A 12,052-nucleotide genomic window follows, 5' to 3' on the forward strand; every position below is an offset into this window, starting at 1 on the left:
AGCGCGCTGTAGGGACAGGCTCTGCAGCCTCGCGCGTGCCGGCGGCGGGGGAAGCGCGGGAGCTGTGGCGGGCAGCCGACGCGAGGCAGGCCTAGGGCGCCAGGCTGCGCGCTGGTGGGGGGAAGAGCTCCGCCGCGCGGCCCTCTAAGACTACATTCCCCATAATGCCCCCCGGCGCTGCTTCGGTGCCGCGCATGCGCAGCGCTGGGGGGGGAGGGGCGAGTCGGTGGTGCTGACGGCGGTTGAACCTGTCGGTCTCTGGCAGCAGCGGCGGCTGCAGCAGGGCGGGGGCTGAGGCGGCGGACTGGGGGGCGCCCCCCTCCCGGCCGGGGGGAGCGGCACGCGGAGCAAGTGAGCCGGGGGCGGGGGGCAGCCAGCTGGCGGGGGCGCGGGGGCGAACGCGTGCAGCGGGACGGACCCGGCCGGCCGAGCCGGGGCGGCTGGCAGGCGAGGGACCGGCGGCGGCGGCGGCGGCGGCCGGGGGGCAGGGCTGGAACCCGAGAACGGCTCGCGGCCGGGGGGCAGGGCTGGAGCCCGAGAACGGCTCGCGGCCGGGGCAGGGCGTGGGCACAGAGGGACCGGGCAGAGCCCTGGGCTCTGTCAGCAGCGGCCGCGCCTGACGGGCTGAGACCAGCGCGGCTGGCCGGGCAGCCACGGGCCGGGCAGCCACGGGCCGGGCGGGGACGCCTGGCTGAGAACGGCCCGACGCGCAGAAAGCGGCTTTCCCGGGGGTGGGTCAGGGGAAGAGGGAGCAGATGGGGCCCTACAGCCTCGATAAGGAGCCCACGGGGCACGTAATCTCTCCCTCCCGGCACTCTGCTGCCCCGCATCTTGAGGGGGAGCGTAGCTTGTCCTCTGACGCCTGCAACCCTGCGGGCTGGGCAGTGGGTGGAAATACCCCCTCACCTGGGACCCCTCCACAGCGGTGGTTTATTCACAGAGACCTGCGTGCGTGTCTGTTGGCTCAGATGGGCACCCTTCACATACAGGGGTGTTTTCCTTTTGTACACACCCACATTCCACTTCGGTATGCTTCCTCCAGATTTCCACGGTGGTTTGCAGTTAAGAGAATTGGGCCTGGAAGGTACGAATCCTGCCAAATATGAAACCAAATGGGTCTGTTTGAATACAGCTGCCCTGCCAGGAGCTGAAATGTTAACAAAATATCTTCCTTCTCCTGTATTTCTGGATGACCAAAACCATACTTATAATTTTTATCAGCAAAAGGAGGGTTGAACCCTGGTCGGTGGTAGGGTAGGCTTCTGTCCTGCCTCTGTATTCATATCTGGGGTGACCAAACAGCAAGTGGGAAAAAATGAGATGGGGGTGGGGGGTAATAGGAGCCAATATAAGAAAAAGACCCAAAAATTGGGACTGTCCCAATAAAATCGGGACATCTGGCCACCCTATTCATATCCCTTCCCTCACCACTGAGGTGACTTAAGGGTGGTCTCTCCTCTACAGCCCCTAGGAAGATTCCATTTCACTTGATCTGGTGACTCAGGGGCTGCACTGCAACTTTCTGACTCATTTTATACAAGGATTCATGACTGGATTTAATTAGGTTTTAGGGGCATCATCTCCTGCCTTCTTTCTATCCATCTTTTTTTTATTCCTTTGGTCTTTTCTTGCACTTTGTCTCTGCCCTTGTCCCTCTTCTATTTTACTTTATTCAGACTTGCCTAGAGGCTTGCTCATGAATTACAGGTATGCTATTGCTTTGCCTTGGTTGTCGCCAATCCCCAGTGGCCAACTTTTTCGCCTTTTTGCCACTAATCAGATCTTGCCTGCCTTTTATTTCCCCTTGTTCTCAGTTTCTGTTCAGATATGCTGAGAGGAGAGACTGACTCCTGTTCTGTCTGGTGTTGTAAAGCTGGGGGGTGAGGGAAGAGGAACAGCTATAAGATGACCAGCATCATGACAATAGCCTCCAGGTTTGGGGCATGAATGGGTGTAATGCAAACCCTCTGAATTTCAGAATACATCAAAATCAGAGTGAAGGCAGGGAACTTATGTAATTCCTCATACAAGAATATGTAAATGCAGAAGAGGGAACAATAATCATGGTGAATGGGGCTTAATCTCTTTTCTTCTCCTGTGTTTATATTTCTCTCATTCTAGTTCTTTAAGAATGTTTTGAATTTAAGCAGGCATTTCCTTGCTGTAGATTTCAACAGCCACATCCCTACTTATTTTTATGTGATGTCATAGCACCCTGCTTTGTGACATCACAATCCTCCTCAGTGCATCTTGTTGCAATATCTGGAGGGCGGAATAAAGCACCAAGTGTGTTTCAAGAAGTCAAGCATCTGTTAGTGCTAAAGAACAAGAGAAAATACAAGATACTGTTGGAACTGGAAACAGGCATTGCAGGGTGTATAGGCTAGATCTTAGAATCACTTGGGGCACCTACCAGCCCAGAAGAAGCAATGGTACACAGTCCTTCAGTACAGATCATAACACTGCTTTTTGCTGGATAATCTGGATTCCAGAACAGTCTTGGGGCTGCCACAGACACTAGAGGGATGTGTTGGGTAATATTATTTCATTATATATTACCTGTAGTGCCCCCAGTGTGCTCAGCACTTTCCAAACAGAAAAGAAGGCTTGATTCTTGCCCCAAAGAACTCACAATCTAAGGACATAAAAGAGAGGTAGTAGGGGGAAGGGGCACAACACACAGAGTGGTCAGGGTGGTGATTGGCCATATCTTACTAATACAAGTTTACATTAACCCCTTTTAAAAATAACAGAATATATAAATTATTGCCAGTTGGCATCAGATCTGAGGGTGTGTTTCTGTAATGTTAGAAGATGTCATTCATGGAGATATCAGAGAGGGAATCGCTTGAGGACTCCACACTCTGGATTGTATCTTCTGCAAATGAATGAACGGCTTTCATCTCCAAGATTGTTAATCTGGCACTTCTCACCAAAAACTGGGAAGAAAAAAAATTGAGATTCAGAAAGCATTAGAGATTTCTTTGAATGACGAGAAGACCTCTGCAGTGATAGAGCCAAAGTAACAGTTACAAGTGGTAGATCCTCAAGCTTCCCTGCAGCTGTAAATCACTTGTTAGGGTCAAGAATATGGTATGGTATTGTTCAGTTGTTTAGGTGCATTATGGAGACTTTACACTCTCCTTGGAAGCATCGAGAATTAGCCATTTCAGACAGGATAGCTGACAAGATGGACAAGTGGTCTGATCAAATGCAGCAAGCCCTGTGTTCCTGAATGCAGGTGTTAGTTTCACAACTCCAGCATTCTGTGCTTCACATTAGCAACTATTTCTGTTTAAACACCTACCTTTCTGTTGCCATAAAACAAGAGAATCCTCCCTTCGTGCCTTCCATCAGAACTGCTAAAAACAAGGCAGGATCATCTCATGCAAAGTAACCTCCAGGGACCCTCCTGATGAGGGGAGATGCATATTCCTCAGCTCTCCACATCAGTACTGTTGACAACATCAGGCTGGAGAAGAAGGGAGTGTTGGTTCCACCATGTGTATGTTTGTTTCTGATGAAGTGGTATGTCTGCTCATTCTAAATGGAAACACAACAATTGATGTTGGTAATGCAGCGGTCTGGCTATTTAGAGAGTAGGATTTGCTAACAATACCCCTAGGAAAGGTGAAAATAGACTTGACTTCTGAGACTTACAAACAAAGGAGATACCACATTGGGGCAGACCATAAGTGTAATTGGTCTGGTACATCACTTCCTACAACAGTGCTACTGGGTCAGTCAGTCCCAAGTCTTCCCCTTGGCAGTGTCTAGTTCCTGATGCTTGAGGAATGAGTGGAGAAAACAATGAGAATGTAGCAGGCCAAGTGTACAAAGTTGTAGTAGGGAAAAAGAAATCCTTCCTCATTCCCACAGGCATGAAATATGATCACTTTTACATCATTCTTATCTCATACCACTATAGCTGTTAATGGTCCTAATATAGTCCAGCTTCTTTGAGAACATGCATATAAAGTTACTAGTGTATAATAGTTTGCAGGTTCTGGGCCTAAGTAGTTTAACATGTGGCATGTGTTATAAAGGAGCATTTCCAGCAGATCCTGGACAGTGGTCTGGGTGGGAGTAGCCTTACAGTGCAGGATGTCATGTTTTTAGATTTTAAAGAAAAGCAGAGTTCTGAAAGGAGTCATCTGACTGTGGCCCTGAATACAGCTCTTAAATTGCAGCTCCGCTCAGCAGAGTGGTGTTCAACAGATCTGCTACCTGGGTTTATTCAGAGTCACATCTGATGAATCTAGTCCTGCCTTTTGCTCTTGTTAGCCCTGCAGAGCCAACAAAGCTATGAGAGAGTGAATTGGAATCTGTTCTTCCTTGTGCATTGTCAACAGACTTACAGGTCCAGTCAGTTAAACCTGTGCAAACCCATCAGAGGCCTTGGAAGGTACTAGTGTCACTAAGGCCGTAATTTTACTTGCAGGGCTTTTTATTACTGGTGATGTTGGGTGAGCAAAATAAAACTCAGCTTGACTCTGGTGTCTCAGGGTGAGTTTGCAGGGCTGGCAGAAAAAAAAATCTTGTAAACTGAGCAGACTGGCTGTCACTGAATAGGTTCCAAAATCAGCATGGAACTGTGGGGCTGAAGACAGGCTACTGGGGTCAGAGCTGCTGAACCAGGGCTGCCAGGCCCACAGACACTCAAGGTGTGTGACCTGTATGCTGGTAGTCTGGTGGTGTGCGGTCCCACAGCCCCACTCCACCAACCGTAGTTACTACTTGCAGGGTAACCCCAACACAGTCCTGAATTTTCCCAAAACTGTGTGCTCTGCAATGTCCAGCCCTCTTTTGGACAGTTCAGAGAAATAATATAGCTTGTTTGTTCCTCTAAAGACACAAAACACTTCACAGCTTATTAACTTAACTGGCAGGAAATACACCCTTCCCTTTAAACACAGAGCTGAGTAGATTTATGGTAAAAATTACATAAATTTACTAACAAAATATATATATGATTAAACATGTATAAGGAATGAAGATAGAAAGAGTTACAAGTGAAACAAAACAAAATACATTTCTAAAAGTCTAAAACATAATCTAGCTAGCTACAGGCTTTGTTCATGATGGTTTCTCTCATCAGTCATTCTTCTACCCAGCCATGGCTGACTTTCCCTCAGTCAGGACCTTCCACAGAAGTACAAGGTGCTGGTTTCCTTTGTCTCCTTAAGTGAAAGATCTTCGTCTAAGTAGGTTTCTCATCTATATTCAATTCCAGAGACTTCAGCCCCCCTTGTTTGAAGGACCCATTTTTCTCAGCTTGCAAGGGGTCTGTCTAGTGATGGATGCCAAAGATGGCTTCCGTCTTTGCTTATCTCTCCCAAAATCCATCGGTCTTGCTGTTCTTCCCCTTCCTGTGGGCTTCCTATCCCCCTGTCTTTATAGACCAATAAACCTTTGAAATTGATTGTTTAAAAAGTAAAACCCAGACCAAGCTTCTCTCTCTCCTGGGTGTAAACACCATGGTGTCTTCTCCTCCACTTGTTAGTATGGTTTGCCTCCACTCCTTGTTAGTTTGATGGATCTGTTTACTGCTTGTATTTAAATTGAGGTAAACACACATTCCTTTGCTTAAGATAGACCCAAATCCCCCTGTGTATATTTGGTTTATACACACCTTAGTTATAATTCTAGCATATATTCATAACTCTTAATACCCATTGTGTGCATACATCGTGGAAAAATATTAATGATCAATGTGGTGGTAGTTTTAAAATGTTACCTCACAAGGCATATTTTGCGCAATTATTATTGCGGTCATGTGTAGGGTGTGACTACAGTGATGCTTAGTGTCACAGGAAGCTGTTAGGGTTAATTAACTGTAGAGTGCTTTGGATATGAAAAGTTATACCTAAATGGAACTATTACAGTTATGCTTAATTGGCTGAAAAAACTTTGACTTTGCCGAAATTGGGTATAACATCCCCAGGGAGGAGAGGTTTGGTGACTCCTTATAACCTATAGTTATAAAACACTTGGTTACATTTTTGCAGTAGCATTTAATAAGGAAGGCCTTTGAAACCTTCAGCCTTGTTCTTCAAGATGCGCTAGACACACATGGGAATCTGGGCATAATTGTACCCCACTTGCTAACATATCCCTAAAGTGATCACTGTCTACATTTGGAGTAAAGGATGTTTCAACATATAATAGAAATTAGAGATGGAAAAGGCTTCGCTAGGCCATATTTTGTCCATCTTCTCCACACACCCATACATACCCCTTCCAATGTTAAACCATAGATATTTGTGGGTGCTTTGCCTATTCCATTTCTTCTTTGTATGAAGACCACTGTGCGTGCTTCTCTTTCCTCCCACCAAAGGTCCTCTCTCCAACCCAATGAAAAGAAGAGCAGCGTGGGACATTCAAGAGGGAAAAGCACGTCCACTTGGCAAAGGTAAGTGGTCTCGGCAAAATGGTGGACTATGTTTAGTTCTTTTCCAGAACAGTACAGTAAAATCTTAACACTCAGTTTTTTTATATAGGGTTGGGTACCAGCTACCCTCAGGAATTTATCAGCTGTTCTCTGCTTCTCCAAGGGCTTGAAGGTTGAGGGGTCAGCACTGGTATCCCAGGGAGTCTGCAAATCCCTGGCCTGAGGTTTCCTTTCACAGACCTGTTATTGTGATGAATGTGGGTGGGCTTTGCAGTCTCCAGGTTTAGAGTGTGATAAATGATTTAGGCAGATGCTAGAGCCTCTCATGATTCTAGCTGGCCAGCATGTCTCTCTTGCACAGAGTGATTTGTCTGCTTTGGAGCCCGGTAGATAAAATACCACTCCTTTTTTTGTATTTTAAAATGAATGTTAAAGCGCAGTTCTGCTCTGAAAAATGTTGGCATGTTGGACTTCCATGTTCATTGTATCTCAATGGCTCCATAATCAGATGTGCACAGTGTATAATTTTTTTTATTTTTAATTTTTCTGTGCCAGCCCTACTATGTCAAACTGTGATCTGAAAGTCAAGCTGGATTCTTCCTGGCTTATTATCACCAGGCAACAAGATTCTGTCCTCTCTTATGTTATCTTCAAAGTGAATTAGAGGTTTGAATGTGGCCTTGCAATTGGAAATTTAATTAATCATTCTGTTGCTTTTGCATGAGCCAGGATGGGCTGAGTGATGAGTCTGCAGGGCTCATAAAACCTTTATTTTTCTTGCTGTTATAATGAGACAACTGCTGCACATAGGGAGCAGATCTGCTGCCTAAGAAGATGGCATTTTAAATTAATTACTTTTCTGACCATAATTACACTTTCAAAGAGGTGCATAAAAGCCTCTTGCAAACTTCTGTAGTAGATTCAAGCTGGGAGGAGACAAGGAGTTCCAGTTTGCATTTCTTTGGTTGTTAATTCTAGATTTTGAGTCATTCTACCAACTGTAGAGCTCTGGATTTGTGTGATAGGAGGCACTGCAGGAGACAAAGGATAGGTCTTGTCTTCTCTCCCCTTTCCTCCTGCCGCAAACATACAATCAGTCTCCTTCATTCACAATGATTTCAGTGATTGGGGACCATTTAAGTACTGAGTGTTCTCCCTACACTCTAGATCCTGGCAAGCCACCATCCCTCTGTGCCCACTTACCAACATAGCTCTGCCATGAAACCCCAATTTTGACCTGGCACACCTCCTGCTATTCCAGTCCAAGGATCCCTTTGGAGCAGTGACTACCCGATCATCAGCAGACTTTTATGAGGTCTGATGTGATGCACAGGGGGAACGAGGATGAAGTCATTTAAACTCCTTTAACTGTTGCTCTAAATCATGTGGTCACTAGAGATAAAGTCAGAGGGTTAATTCACTGTCATTGCATCATTCCTGTCCTTATACTGTGTATTTACAGCAACCCAAAACACTGCTAGGCTAGTAGGTTATAAACCTTGCAGAGACGTTTCCTGGAATGAGTCAGGTCTACAAGTGTAATAGAAACTGTTTAATCTGGATGTGATAAGGGACGAGATCCACGTGGAATTGTGCATAGGTGTAAAAACTTAACTGGGTGTCACTCTGCTAGGGTAGGGCAGCACCCTGCATTGTCTGTTATAGGCCCTTCCTGGATCTTGTGTTTCCTTTCTCCCAGGTGTATGTTCCGCCTTCTTCAATTGCTAGTTTAATTATGGTTGGGAGGAAGACTCCGGTTTCACAGGCACTCACAGCAAATATTGACTTGAGGAGCAAATGGCACTTGCAGATCCAGGATATGCTACCACCTGACCTGAGTGGGAAGGGGAGATGCAAGGGTGAGGGTGGGACTTGCTGTAGCGGATTTGATTTGGTGAATCCTGATTCAAATTCTAAAGCAAAAACTTTTTGTGAGGGCTGGAGGAGATGAACTAGAACAAATACAGATTTTTCATCTCTCGTTTCTGTGACTGGGAGGTTCAATCTGGATGTTTGAAGTTGACACTGTCAGCATGCAGTTTTAAAATATGTACTGAGAAAGCTTTCTGGTGCCACATCTGTCTCCAAGTCCCTGGGCCAATGTTTGTGTCTTTACAGTCTGTCTATCTTCTTTTCTAAAATGTTTCTGTCCTGTTGCTGTATGACAGACTCAGAAAGAACAGGTTTCAGAGTAACAGCCGTGTTAGTCTGTATTCGCAAAAAGAAAAGGAGTACTTGTGGCACCTTAGAGACTAACCAATTTATTAGAGCATAAGCTTTCGTGTAGCTCATGAAAGCTTATGCTCTAATAAATTGGTTAGTCTCTAAGGTGCCACAAGTACTCCTTTTCTTTTTTCAGAAAGAACAGGGGAAATAGGGAACTAAGTATATGCAAAGTGCTGTCAAATGTACAAATTAAGCGGGGGGGTGAGGTGGGGTATTTTTCCATTGCTCACTTCTTTATAGTCATAGTAGATATTACTCTTAACACTAGTGGGAAAAAAATAATTCCAGTGAGAAGTATAACTTCTCAGCTGATTGTGTCACTTTAACAATTTCCATTGATTGCTCTTTTTTGTATTGTTACTGAAAACTTAGGTTTATTGGTTTTTGTCTTGCTGAAGACTTATTGGGAAACTTGCTAGATGGGATGCTGTTTTGTTACTCCTTTCTAAATGGATTCTTATTGTTCTCATTGTTATATATATATATATATATAATATGTATCAATTGAGGAAGGGCACTCCTGGGTGGAAGTTTCTCTTCTTGTGCTAGAGACCCTGGGCAGCCAGTACTGGAAAGGAGCTCATATCTGACTCCACCAGTCTGCTTCACATCCAAAGCTGAACTGCTGTCATGTGAGGGTTAACTGGAGATCAAATGGCAAAGGGGGCTGACCAGGTAAAACAAACACACAATAGGAGACTGTTATCTGGGTGTTTGCCTAAAGCCAGATAATTGAAAGCTGTTTCCTATTGCAGCTGTGAGAGAGAAAGCAGGAATATTAACAGCTGGCTCAGCAGTGTGAAGCGGAAGTTCAAGTGAATTTACATCTGTCTTTTCCACACCTCCGTTTTTAAAGGAAAACTGCACTATTTAAAAAAAAAAAAAAAAAAGTAACTGTATACAGTAAAAGCTGTGTTATCCAGCACTTTACCAACCAGAAAGCTCTAGAAACCAGCATTTCTGATCTCTGCCAATACAAATCTTCAATCTAGTAACTGGGACCAATGCCAAAGCTAACCAGAATCGATGCTGAAGCTATTCGGGACCCAAGTTTTTCCGAGAGCAGTCGGACTAGGCTCGAGTTAGCCGAGAAAAGCTGACTGCTATTCTTTCTGTTTGTATCGCCATTGTGATCGGTCGGTTTATTACTCTGTGCATTGTCCTGTGTTTATCGTAAAATATCAACACCACCCTACCATCATGGCATCCAAAATACCAGCGAAAAGCAAAGGAAAGAAGCGTAAGAGAGTTGTGTTGACATTAAAACAGAAAATAGATATTTGTACACGTCTTGAAAAGGGTGAGAATAGGAATGTTTTGATGCAAGAGTACAATGTTGGCTCGTCCACAATATATGACATCAAGGCTCAGAAAGGACAACTGCTCAAATTTTTTGCTAGTTGTGAGTCAAATAAAGCTGTTGAACAACGCCGTACTCTGCATACGCCTAAATTGGAGCAGCTAGACAGTGTTTTATATGAATGGTTTTTATTGAAACGATCAGAGGGTGCCTCTATATCTGGCCCAATGCTCATTGAAAAGGCAAAAGATTTTTATAAGCAAATGCAATTGACTGAGCCATGTGCATTTTCTGATGGATGGCTTTCATGTTTTAAACTTCGTCACGGCATTAGAAAGCTAGATGTATCCGGCGAACAAAAATCGGCTGACCATGAAGCTGCAGAAAAATATTGTGAATTTTTTAGGAATTTAATTGCTGAACATGATCTATCCCCTGAACAAATTTATAATGCTGATGAAACTTGCCTATTTTGGCGATGCTTGCCGAATTCTACCGTAGCAGGTGCAAGTGAATCTAGAGCTGCTGGTTTTAAGCAGAATAAAGACAGACTAACTGTTCTTACGTGTGCTAATGCTGCAGGCTTGCATAAAATAAAACTTTTGGTGATTGGGAAGTATAGTCATCCTAGAGCTTTCAAAGGTGTTGCACATTTACCTGTTGTTTACAAAGCACAAGGTAATTCATGGATGAACAAAGAAATTTTTTATGATTGGTTTCATCATGTTTTTGTAGCTGCAGTGAAAGAACATTTTAGAAAAATAAGCTTACCTGAAGATAGCAAAGCTATTCTATTGCTAGACAATTGTAGAGCTCACCCTCATGAAACAGAATTAGTGTCTGGTAATATTTTTACCATCTTCCTGCCTGCCAGTGTTGCTTCATTGATTCAACCTATGGACCAGGGCATTATCCAGAATATGAAATGTTATTACAGAAGAGATTTCCTGAGAAAGTTGATCAATCATGAAGGCACTATACAGGACTTTCAATCTCTTTATAATATAAAAGATGCAGTTTTTAATGTTGCTTGTGCCTGGAATTCAGTTAAAAGTGAAACATTAAGGAGAGCTTGGATAAAATTGTGGCCTAGTGTTATGTTTGCAGAAGTGTCTTCTGATGAAGATGAATTTGAAAGCTTTAAAGTAAGAGTTAGAAAAAATACATTAGCACAAATTCTTGAAATGGTGAAGGATACTCCTCCTTCACACCCCATCAACAAACTTCATGAAAGTGAGCTAGAAGAGTGGGTTGAAGCTGACAAGGAGGTTGAAGTGACACACACACTTACTGATACGGAAATAATAGCGAATGTTTTGAAAACTGAAAAGTCAAAGGACACTGATAAAGACAGTGAAGAAGATGATTTTAGTGAAGAGGACAAAATAACTTGGGGAAAGGCTGCTTCAGCTTTTGATACAATAATTAAATTTGCAGAAAGGCAACCATGTTATACTGCCCAGGAGGTTATGCAGTTGCACATTCTGCACTCTACTTTTATGCAAAAGAGGCAGAAGACCTGTAAGCAAGCTGATATAAGGAAATTAGGCAAAAAAACAGCTTCCAGGGTGTGTCATAGGGTCAGTACAGATTCAGCCCAATCTCCTACACATTCTACATCTACAATGATAATTGATGTTGATTAATGATGACCCTGAGGAACTGCAAGATCCTGAAGTGCCATCTGAATCATCAAAGAAAGATTAAATTATGTTCAGTATTGTTTTAGTTGAAGTGTTGTTTTTAGTGATCTGGGTGTACGCCATGCGCTGCCCATAGTGATATGTAGTGTCATCAGATAACCTACTATATAGAAAACTTTACCTTTATACACCTAAGTGCTTCAAGAAACCAACACTCTGCCATGCAGTATTACTACTGGATTGGTGAGTACCTGTATTCTATTTTATACTTTATTCATTTTATTGTATTCTAATTCTTTGAAAATTGGTATTCCATTGGTAAGTATAACTCTTAGTTGACCAGAATTTTTGACTAACCGGCACCCCCATTCTCCCAACATGCCAGATAACAAAGCTTTTACTGTATATCCTTGTAAAGTGCATGGTTACACGCTTGACAAGTGTACTGTAGCTGGAACACTGCAGTCAGCTGTAGCTGAGGATGTTTGTTTC

General features: G+C 43.8%; 1 protein-coding gene across 8 annotated transcripts in view; it reads left to right on the plus strand.

Moving 5' to 3' along the window:
- The first annotated feature begins 213 nt into the window (after positions 1-213).
- The window catches only part of SGSM3 (small G protein signaling modulator 3), a 94,224-nt gene continuing 82,385 nt past the window's right edge, over positions 214-12,052 (plus strand). For 5 of the 8 annotated variants that reach the window (XR_012156549.2, XM_073327081.2, XM_073327059.2 and 2 more), the window contains exons 1-2: positions 214-351; positions 6,338-6,412. The gene's annotated coding sequence lies outside the window, so the exon portion shown is untranslated. Of the gene's footprint in view, positions 352-1,042; positions 1,085-6,337; positions 6,413-9,372; positions 11,804-12,052 lie in introns of all 8 variants that reach the window. The other 3 variants (XM_073327084.2, XM_073327073.2, XM_073327094.2) reach the window with 3 other exon arrangements.

This window comes from Lepidochelys kempii, chromosome 1, assembly GCF_965140285.1.
Source record: "Lepidochelys kempii isolate rLepKem1 chromosome 1, rLepKem1.hap1, whole genome shotgun sequence".
Lineage (NCBI taxonomy): Eukaryota > Metazoa > Chordata > Testudines > Cheloniidae > Lepidochelys > Lepidochelys kempii.